Raw genomic sequence first — 12,004 nt, 5'->3', positions numbered from 1 at the left:
TTTTGAATGGTTATGTTGATGCTGACTTGGCAGGTGATCTTGATAAAAGGAAGAATACAACCGGGTACGTGTTTACTTTCGGTGGTACATCGGTTTCTTGGGCTTCTAAGTTGCAGAAGACAGTGGCTTTGTCTACTACAGAAGCGGAGTATATAGCAGTGACAGAGGCTAGTAAAGAAATGATATGGCTGCAGAATTTCTTGTGTGAACTAAGGAAAGAGCAGAAGAACAGTATTCTTTACAGCGACAGTGAGAGCGCTATTTTATTAGCTAAGAATCCAGCTTTTCATTCGAGAATGAAGCACATTGAAGGAAAAGAAGGGGAAGGGTCATCACAGGAATTGGGTAGAGAGGCCGGTGTTGGTGGAGAGAGAGAAGGAGAGATAAGGGAGAAGATGAACAAGACAACTGAGGTGGCGATGCGGGAATGGTCCATGATGTCAAGAGGGTCCCACACAACTATCCACGTGGACATCGTTACAGTCACGTCACGTTTTACGTAAAAAAATGGACGGAAATATCACGATGTGATAGATGGAAAATCAAACCATAAACAATAGGATGCTTCAAAAAAAGAAATTTACGTTGGGATAAAACTATAACGAAATATAAGAGTCAGGATATCTGATGTTATTTTCCATTATTATTATTATTATTATTATTATTATTATTATTATTCATTTTGTTGTTTCAATTGTTATTTGGGACAAAAAAATAGTAATAATATTAATGGCATAATAACTTTTACTAAATTCACTAACTTTACCAATTCACCCAGTGAGATAATTGTTGGGACTAGAACAATAATAACAGAAATAATTATTCACCAATTCACCAAACTATATATATTAAATATATAATTGCTAGGCAAATTGTAGTTGCATTCCGTTTGTTCAAAAACCATTTATCAACTTTTTGTATGCCCGAAAGCCTCCATGACTCCCTTCATAAAAAAAATATTAATTATTTTAAAATTATTATCATCATCTTTATTATTGCACCCACAAAATTATTTGTTTAAAAATTATTATTATTCATTTTGTTGTTATAGTTGTTGTTTGGGACAAAAATTGTAATAATATCAATGGGATAATAACTTTCACTAAATTCACTAATTTTACCAGATCACCAGATGGGATTATTGTTAGGACAACAACAATAATAATAAAAATAATTATTCACCAATTCACCAAATTGAATAATTGCAAGGGATAATAAAATAAATGAAATAAGTGCCGGTACAAAAACAACAATAACATTAATATTAATTGTGCTTAAATAAAAAAAAATAAGATTGTTTTCTTGAGTTGGTGGTGGCTGCGGGTGGGAAAAACCCACCCACTCGCCATCACCAATTGATGGACCTATTTTATATCTTCTATAAATAAATTGCTTTAGACATCTGGGTAAAAGCGTCAAGTTCAAAAGGAAAATATATAATTATTTTGGTGAAGTTTCCACCTTAGAATATCACCGTGGGTGGAGTCAAAATTTTCATTCAGAAGGGATAAACTCATACTTTTGGGGCAAATTTTAAAAAATTTAAAGTTTAGAGGGGATAAAATACTAATTTTATATTAAAAAAATTCATATTTTTGAGGGTAAAATTTAAAAAATTCAAAGGTCATGGGGCAATTGCCTCCTAACAGTACAATGGCTCCGCTCCTGAATATCACCTATTGCGGAAGGAACAACTTTCTTCCATTTTCGCATTTTCCTAAAAATTTCATAAAATTTCACGCATGCAGCCTATGGTCTCATTTATCTAATGACATATTCTACCCTCATTTTTGCTATAAGGAAGCAAAGCATTTGCATATAGGATAGGGGAACGGAAACAAAAAGGGGGTAGGGAAAAACTTGTTGAGATTGAATTCGAAACTTACTATTTCATGCAAAATGAGTGTCACCGTATCAAATTTGATTATTCGAATTAGAACTGTTATTGATGACATATATAGTTGCAGAACCACATTATCGGCTCCAACAGAAACACCGCAGCGGGCCGGATTGGCCCATCCATCATGCTTTCCACCTAACATCACCACCACATCATCATCACGAGCTTCTGCATTGCCTGTGCCATTTATAAGCTTCAGCAACATAACAGAGGAACGTTTCAATCTGGGACCATGATAATAGTTATTAGAAAGAGCTGGACGTTTATCCGGACGTTTATCCGCACTACGTACCCCGACATTTATAGGATATAAGCAGTCATGCATGGCTGCTAGCATCGTTAATCTACTAATTATATGAGGAGTCGGGTGGAAGATTAGAAACATTGAAGATAGTTTTGATTTGAAGTTGAGGGATGATTTCGGATAACAAGTGTTATATCCTAGCATACATCGTCGTTTTCGTAGAATATGTTCATCAACCATTTTTTCGTTCTGATATGATTAATCTCATACTATGTTCAATGAATCCAGAACATGATAACAAGAACCAATGTCATATCTTGCATTGCGCTATCAATTAAACATGGTCTAATAATTCAATTTTGCCATAAGGAAAAATTAAGGTAAAAGGAGAGTGGTTTAATGATATGACAAGTACTTACCTAATATGAATTATTGTAAACAAGAAAAGTGGGCCAACCTATATATTCTATATCTAACAATCAAACCTATCAAGCTCCAGCGCATTATCTGAGACTGTAAAATTAAGAATATAATTCTTAACTTTTTTCTGTTGATTTGACATCGATAATATAAGCTAAACCAATTAAAATAAAAATTGATGCCAACAAAACAATTCAATAAGGTCAAATAAGAACCGGCCAATCCTCTCTTTATTATCATTCCTTTCAATTAAAAATGAAAATGTCATTTTCCCCGTACGAGAGGGTCCAAAAATTAACGCCGCCCACATAGGTAGAATTGTATTAATTATTAAAGACCATTCATATAGTGCCAGGCTTATTCATCTCTTCCTATGTATATGTTTCATACATGTGCAACCACACACATATATATATATATATACACATGTATTAACGACCAAATACATATCCATATATATATATATATGTATGCATATGAATTATGCTCGGAGACAAGCTTAGTTGAATTCGTATGCCTAGCTCAAATGCCACAGTATCACGGACTCACCATCTTATTAGCTTTTTCCAGAATTAGTTTCTTGGAAATGTCGAGAGATTCACGACCAAATTCCAAGTCAATTAATAATAAATATATACAATCTTTCGACTGTTATTGTCCTTGCTATAAATTTTCGCCAATTCATTATAGAAATTAAATCTCAGTAAGTACTATAGCGGGCATGCTTATGTCCACCAATATAAATGGTAGAGGGTTATTATGAAATTTCGAATGCATAATGAATATTGGACTCTTTTATATTGCTATGGCGATCATATGTGACGTTCGGGCCAGTTCGTATGCACAACTCGATTAATCCGTCTCCTTAGGCAAGTCAAAGGTGGACAATTCACACTGAATTCAATTAGGAGAATCACAAAAAACAAATCCCTTTGACCTAATTCCAAGAGAAGTTGAACCTTCTTCGTTTCTGTGAACAGTTGCCTAGTTATTATATATTAGCCAACTATTAAAAGGTTTCAAAAATCGCGGGCTTCTCCGAGTTGAAAGACAGAGCAACTAATCTAATTATGTTTATAAGTTGAAGGCGATAAATTAATTATGACTATGTCCTCTAAATAAATAAAAACATAGAAAGGATGAGAGAATTTGGTATGGGAATTTCATTATTGAGTCACATGCACCAATTGTAACAGTCGATTGATGATCACGACTCGTTAGTAGGACAAGGGGTCTTTTTCAGAAACCAGCAAGAGCATTGTCCCAAGGTCTAGTTTGTTTAATTTAATTTTTGGTACATAATGTAAAATACTTTTCACGGTCATTATTACAGTTAGGAAAAAAAATCCCGAGCAGTGCCATTTGGCTAAAATTTCTACTAACAATAGCATAGTCGTAATTTATGTAATGCTCAATATAACACATAACATCAATATACGATAATAAAATTATAGTTATGAACTCTTAATTATTAGTGAACGGTATATTGATTAACATATGTAACAAATATAAAAATTAATATCTTTTTATACTTTGTCCAAATCTTATTTTTAATTAATAGTTAGAAATTATTTTATTTTATTTCATTAGGTCGCTTTGCACAATTAATATTCATTAAGATACTGATATATGTAAGAAAGAATTATTGTTATCTTCAATAAGAAGAAAACAATTATAATATATTAGGACTTGCTATATATCTAGGAAAGTATTATAAAAAAACTTATATATTTTACCACAATTTACAATATGATTAGTGACTGAAATTTATAAGGAGCAAGAAAAATCGATTATTACAACATAAAAATTTATTAGTGCTATGAGAAAAACTTAGAATTAATTATGAAAAAATTATCAAGGAATAAAACTTTACAAAAAAAAGAGGCGTGAAATCTTCAACAAATTGAAACCTTCTTCCTCACACTCCCGATTTGAGGGAAATCGATTTTCCCAAATCGAGAAATTTCGATTTCCCCAAATCGCCTATGTCGGCGACCTCAGTCGAAGGTTTGTGGCTAGCAGAGGTACCCCCACAACCCCTGATTTTTTGCTGCTACTTTGTTTTTTTTTTTTTCTATTTTTAAAAATTATAATTATTTTAAAAATTAATATTTTGAGGGAAAATGAGTTTTTAACGGAAAAATGAATAGTAGGACTAAAGTGACAAAAAAAATCAAAGGTTTAGGATGAGAATGAAAAAAAAAGGTTTAGAATGAAAACGACAAAAAAAAAGCGAAAGGTTGAGGACCAACACTGTATTTTTCCAAAAAAATTATGGTATGGTATGATAGTTTAAGATGGCTCCATACAAAAGTACTTTTAATACATTATATATGGATTAATATAATAAAATCTAAACGTAATAAATGATAGTCTTTATAACTTTTTTTTATTATAAAGGAGGCTCATAACTTTAGTACAATGAAATGAAAATTTTAAATATTTAATAAAGGATATGGGCGATCGCACAATAAGAATTGACATTCAACATCTTGGTTGATAGTCGAGGGTCTACACTTTTTTTCTCTCAAAGTCTTTGTAACTTAATTTTAATAGTTTAAATAAAATATATGATTTAAAAATTATTTTTGAACATCTACAATACATAATGTAAAGAAGAATTAGTACTTTAATTGTGCATTAAATATAAAAATATAAAATATTATCTATAAAATAAAAATTTAACCGATTTTAATTTTGTTTAAAATTTTATGCAGCTGTTTTTGTTCTATTAATATTGCAGCAATTTAAAATTTTAAAAATATGTATAGCTTATTATCAATAGTGTAATAATGAAGAAAGTCATATGTATTATGATTAATTTAATTTTGTCGTTATAACTCATAATAAAAAATTTAAGCATTAATAATTTTCAACAACATATTTACGTATGAGTTCCTATAGGTATTAGATATATGAAAGCTTATATGAATTTCAACGGTATTTTGCATTATAATTTCCAATAGGTAGGTTTAAAATTTCTAAGCATTACAAAACTATAAATATTGCTGAAGTGTTAAGATTGATTGAAAAGAGCTTTATTTTAGAAAATTTTATTATGTATATCTATTTAACTTTTTTTTATTATGGTACTTCTTTAAAAGTTAAAATAATTAATATAAATATATATTGTAACTAGTTAAATTATGCAAATATCTCTAATTTTAATTAAAAAAATTTGTGTGTTCATTAGGAAAATCTTCTGGTAAAAGAACTAAGAGTAATTTTTTTCATAGTTGTACATGTTTTCTGTACTTTTATTTTATAAACTTAAATATTATATACAATTTTTAAATTTTGTTAAAGTTACCTTATATGATATTATGAAAAAGTAAATGGTTAATTATAAATACTTATCTTTTAAAGATATATAAGTGCAAATTTTAATTGAATAAATATATCAAAAATCCGTGCATCACATATGTAGTAGAATAGTCTATCACTACAATAAAAGTGTTAAATGGATTACCAATAAATTTCTCCTATATTTTCTAGAGAACTTTAAGAACACTCAATAAATCACATATATAATCAATTCTAATAAATTTTTTAAAAAATCACCCATGATAGCCATCTTTCTATTCAGGCACGCCCCCTCTCAAATAGCTCACAAAAACTTAGCAATCCACATTAGCCTAGAACACATATATGGGCAAGAAAAAAAAGACCACCTGCAAGTAACTGCCCCTTATTAAGCTAATTTCATTCTTATACACGTATAAATTAATTTTTATTTATTGTAATCTTCTATTTTATGCACTATTACAATTTAATTTTCATGTTAGAAAATTATTATTTTTAGTCAAGATGCTATTATTTGGATATACTTTTTTTATTATTATCTTTTGTGTTGTTGGTCATAGCGCATGTGTGTTCTCTGCTATGCATTATGAAAGGGAGATGAAATATTTAAAGAAACTAATACAAGTATAGGATAAATAGCAAAAACAATCATGAAAAACATGTATAGAATATTTCTTGAAATGATATAGGAAAATACTCCATACTGGACTATTTACGCAGCATGTGTGGGCTGGCGAACTTACCTGTCCCACGAGCTTGTATGGTGATATACAAGTTATAGAAAATAGTCGGACGAAATTTTGACATTTCTTATTATCCAAAAAGAAAAAGAAAAGCATGTGTAGAAAAAAGAAAGTTCGGAAAAAAGGACCATGACAGTGGAGGTCCCTTATGAAGAGGAACCTGTTTTGATAGATGCATAAAATATGGGAAAACAAAATAAATATATGAAAATGTTGACATAGAAACATTTTGATTTATATCATATATATATATATATATATATATAGAAAGAGCCGTGTGTGCATATATTATTATTGAATTGGAAATTGTTAAAGTTGTTGCTTATCATTTGCTTCCTTGAGGAACTGATTGCAGCATCATTAATCCCGGGGCTTTAGCTAATAATAAAACACGATGAATGCCGATATGATTTTAATTACTAAGTGAAAAGTTTGCGTTGCCCTTGATCTATATATTTTGTATGAAGGGCCTACTATGATACTGTCTTAAATTTGCATCGTGGTTGAGTTTATATTAACCAAACTATTTGAGTTAATCCATTCAAAGGTCATGTAACTCAATCGATTATAAAATTTTTAAAATTAATTTTCCACTACGTACGGTATTAGTTCTTAATCTTCAAATCTCGACACCTGTCATTCACGTTCACTGGCAAAACGATATCAAGTGTTTTTTGAATAGCATAATTAAACGTGGCCAAATCATGACTGCTTGGAACCGTATATGGAAAAGCAAAAGATAATAAATCATAAGTACGAAAATGAATTTGTTAATCAGAAGTCAGAGGGACGAAATAGGGACCGCCCTTATCCGCCGTCCATTCACCACCAAATCCTATACCCACATATATATAACATTTTATTCCTAGACGTATAAATATGCGTCTCAATAATTACACTATTTTACTGTCATGGGAAGTTATAATATATGACCTATTACTTGTCCATTGATATATACATACAGATAAAACTTGACGATAACCAAACTCGATTTTCATTATCAATATTAAATAAGCATGTAATGTATATCTTTCAACATATGAGACCTACGATGGGGAGTCGAAAATTTTTTGACTACGAAAGAGGGATGCATCCAGCGGCAACTCCAGGATCCGAGAACTATTAGGTACAAATTACTTTTTTTTCTTTTTTTGTCTTAAGAAATTAGATGGACAAATAATTTATATCCTAAAATCACCGTAAGAAATTTTATTTCTCCCTAAAAAAACCTAATCTTCTTAAAATTTTTATACAAAAAATCCCTAAAATTTTCTGAACCTTTTCGAGTGGGTCCAATTATATTTTTAAAATAAAAACAGATTCTGCGCAAATATATGAGAGTGGATGTTTACTCATGATCTCTCAACAATATAATAAGAGCACCAGACCTATTCGGCTAAAACTTCTTAATATATCTAAACTTGCAATCCTTATTATTTATTAGTTATTACGTTATTTAATATTTTTCACTTTATATTTGTTTTTATTTTTAAATTTTTTTAAAAGGTATTTCCATTGGAGTTTTCCCGGAAAGATTTTTAAGTTAAAAAGGGGAAATTTTTGTTGGTAACTTTTTGAATATATTTCCGTAATTTGATGTAGAAAATATTGAAAATAAGACTGTAAATAAAAATTTAGGTATATATTAAAAAAAAACTTATGATCGTCATTTTTAAAGAGAGATTTTTGGGATTTTTGTTTTGGAATTGATTCTGATTTTTTCTTACTTTCCCTCTATGAGAAAGTGAAAGAAGAAAGTTGGATCAATTTACATTTTTCATTATGACTCTACGAAGTCTTTTCACACCCATTAAATTAAAATAAAATATATTCACAAATATAAATACTCCGGCAAATTTTTTTCAAAATTTAGTCGGTCAATTGATCCCACTAAACATATGGTCTATCCGTCATGAATTTCTCTTTGATTACAATGGAGGCTTATGGCCTAATACAATACAATATAAATCTTAATAGTTAATAAAGAGGTACATAGTCTCATAATGATAATCGAACTTGTAACCTGACAGGTAATGGTATATGTCAATGCATCACACCCTCATTCTCTGTGAATCGAGGAATTTGAATTGACAGTATCAGTAGTAGAACACAAATTGGTGAGAAGAACTAATGAAACACGTAATTTTGGTATCTTCAAAATAGAATAAATCATTTTAGTCTTTAATTTTTTCATATTTTATTCATTCTCGTCGTAAAAATTTTTGGGTTAATCAACTAGAAAAGCACGACATTTACATTTTTTTTCTAAATATAACACAACCTTTGAAAAATAGCACAAAAATCCACGACCTTTGCATTTTTTTTTCTAAATATAGTAGGACCTTGGAGAGTAGTACAAAAGTACACGACATTTGCATTTTTTTCTAAATATAACACGACCTTTGAAGAGTAACACAAAAATACACGACCTTTGTACTTTTTCATAAATATAGTATGATCTTTAAAAAATAACACAAAAAGACATGACTTTGACTCACGATCTTCTTTTTAACATACTATAATCGCATCTAAATTTGAAATCATGCTTTTCTGTGCTATTTTTTAAACGTCGTGTTATATTCAGAAAAAAATACAAAAGTTATGTATTTCTATACTATTCTTCAAATGTCGCGCTAAATTTAGGAAAAATATAAAGGTCATGCATTTCTATATTATTTTCCAAATATATAGGAAAAGTGTAAAGGTAGTGTTTTTTAGGTGATTAATCAATTTTTTTTATATATATCTTATCCTCATCCTTTGATCATATTAGTTTTACTCTCCATTAAACGGGAAGGACTAAGATTGACATTGTAGGAGAACTAGGGAAGAATGAGGAGAAGATATAGGGAAACATAAAATTCAGGACGACAATGAAAATAATGTAAATAATTGAGAACTAAAAGGCGATTTATTTCTAAATGGAAAGTAAGAGCAGAAGTAAGAAAAGTAGCTAAAATGGATCGTGTAGCGGTAAATGTTTAGGAATTAATAAGTTTTAGGTTCAGTTCCCATTAAATTTTTTTTTGCTTGAATTTTAATTCTCGTGAGTGGAATTATATGTATTTTTTATTTAATTTTTTTATTTTATTTTTATACTAATTTCATGAGTCATTTATGGGCACGGAAGTTGCTTTATTGTTTAGCTAGCCAAAAAAGGCTTGGTTTTTAGTGGAAAAAAAGGGAAAAGATACTGCATACTTTTATCAAAGCTGCCACCAGACGCCACGTCATGTCGACCCGAGACAAGAGATTCCTTCGCGTGGAATTACTGATCTGTCCTTTCCTCTAAGTAAATGGCTACGAGAGAGAGAGAGAGATTTCTTGGGCATTTGTTAATTAGGCCATGAAATGCACACGCCGGGCTTTCATTATTTTCTTCCAATTTCCTAATTGATTTTTCTTCGCAATTAAAATTGTAATGAAGATAAATGGGTCAAAGTTAAACCAAAAAATACATAAGAAGGAAATTTTGCTGATTTTTTAAATTATTATTTATATTTATCCGCCTAAGTATTTTTCTTTTTATCAATTAGTTGAAGTGATTCGATACCTCTTTTCTTTATAAGTTTTCAAGTTTGAGTCATGTTAATGAAAAATTCATGATTATGAAATCTTTTTACTTTTAGTGGTCTGACCAGACTACGTGTATATGAATTAAATTAAAGTCTACCGCCGGCTTGCGGATACAAGACGATGAACATAGCAACAACTTATAAGTATGTCAGAAGAATATCGAATGTACGTCGGAAAATGAACTTGATCATTGGATTAGATATACAAGAAGATCTAGCATTGTCTCTTATATGAAGCGTTTAATTAATGGAGATGCAAGTCTTCTGTTGGATGTGCCTCTGAAAGTTTCTCATGTTGCTCTTGCTTGTCAAACCATTCCGGACTTTCTCATTGTGAAATTGATGCGTATGTGCCATAACCATTGCATCGAATATGAATTGATTCGTGAAATTAAAATGGAGGATATGTACTTAATCCCTTGGACCATTAGAATGTGATTCTTTTTGCCATTAGAATCCAAGCAACATAGAAAATGACGTCGCGGTACGGAGGATCTTTGCCTCGTCACGGCATTATAAGACCCTTAGCTCGATATCCATTCCTAAAATTTCTGATGGCCCTGCGCTTATCACTTGCTTACCCCTTCTAGGCCATGAGCCTAACTAGTACAAAAAAAAAAATCCAAATAATAGAGTAATATCTCCCAACTTCGAAGTTGAGAGATAATCAAGACTGTGAACATTGATAAGAAATCTAATTGCTTTCTCTGTGTATTTCGAACGAAATATGAATCCGATAGTTTGAGCCTAGCACCCGAAAAATCTAAATCATGGGAATTTCGTGTGTCTGATTTCTTTCGGTGTATGTTTCGTGTGGAATATACATTGATTATATATATACGTAGATATATGATTCATGATTACATTGGAGTCCTAGACAATAATGCGTTGTTATTATATAATAGCAATTAACTTTCTTTTCTTTTTTTTTTTCCATACATTTGGGTTTTCAAATGTTGTTTTCTGTTATAGCTGGGCTTTGAAAAATGCTGCTTAAAGCAACATTTCTTGTAATTAATCTTACACCCTAAGATAAGCATCAAATGAATATATTAACCATAGATAAGAATTAATAAAGACTTTTCTTGTAGATATTTGTAAGTCTTACTTGCAATTGTTGTGGAGAAGCCAAATTATTATTTGGTCATATATATTCTGTTAATGCAGGACAGGATCAAGTCGAGACTCTAGGATGTATGTGGTCGAGTTCGAGCCTTGTTGAAAAATGTCTGCCTCCCGGTCCCAGCTGCCGAATTTGAAGGGGAAAACTAAGGATGGAGCTGAACTAAGCCGATTAGAGTATTGGCAAGTTCAGAACATAATATGTGATTATTATGGTGTTAGTCCACCATCCACGGGTTATATAAATGTGGTTTTGCTCAATTTCGAGTAATAAACTGATAATATTCAGCAAGTTCATTTAAACATTGTTTCACAAAAAACCCGAATAGCTCTACCATTGCCTCTTTAGGCAAATATTTTGGTCGAAATAACAACTCTCGAACAACTGTTATAGCATCGGCACAACTATTAGAGAGTTGCTACACCGTCCGAGTAGTCGATGCTTTCAAATCAAAAGCCCTCACGCGATGGCAATTCTACAATTTACTCAAAAAAAGAAGAAGCATTTTCAAATAGGAAAATAGTTGAAGCAACGTCTACTGAAAGTGTGGAAAAAAATGAATTACGGGCTCAAAATATTTCACATAGATGATGCTACACCATCCGAATCGGCTTAGCCGAATTCTCTTGCAAATGCACTAACCGGCTAAACTAATTTTTTAAAAAATACAACTTAGAATTCCCCATTTCGGGAAGT

Source organism: Punica granatum, chromosome 8 (assembly GCF_007655135.1).
Source record: "Punica granatum isolate Tunisia-2019 chromosome 8, ASM765513v2, whole genome shotgun sequence".
Taxonomy (NCBI): domain Eukaryota; kingdom Viridiplantae; phylum Streptophyta; class Magnoliopsida; order Myrtales; family Lythraceae; genus Punica; species Punica granatum.
This window is presented reverse-complemented; position numbering follows the sequence as displayed.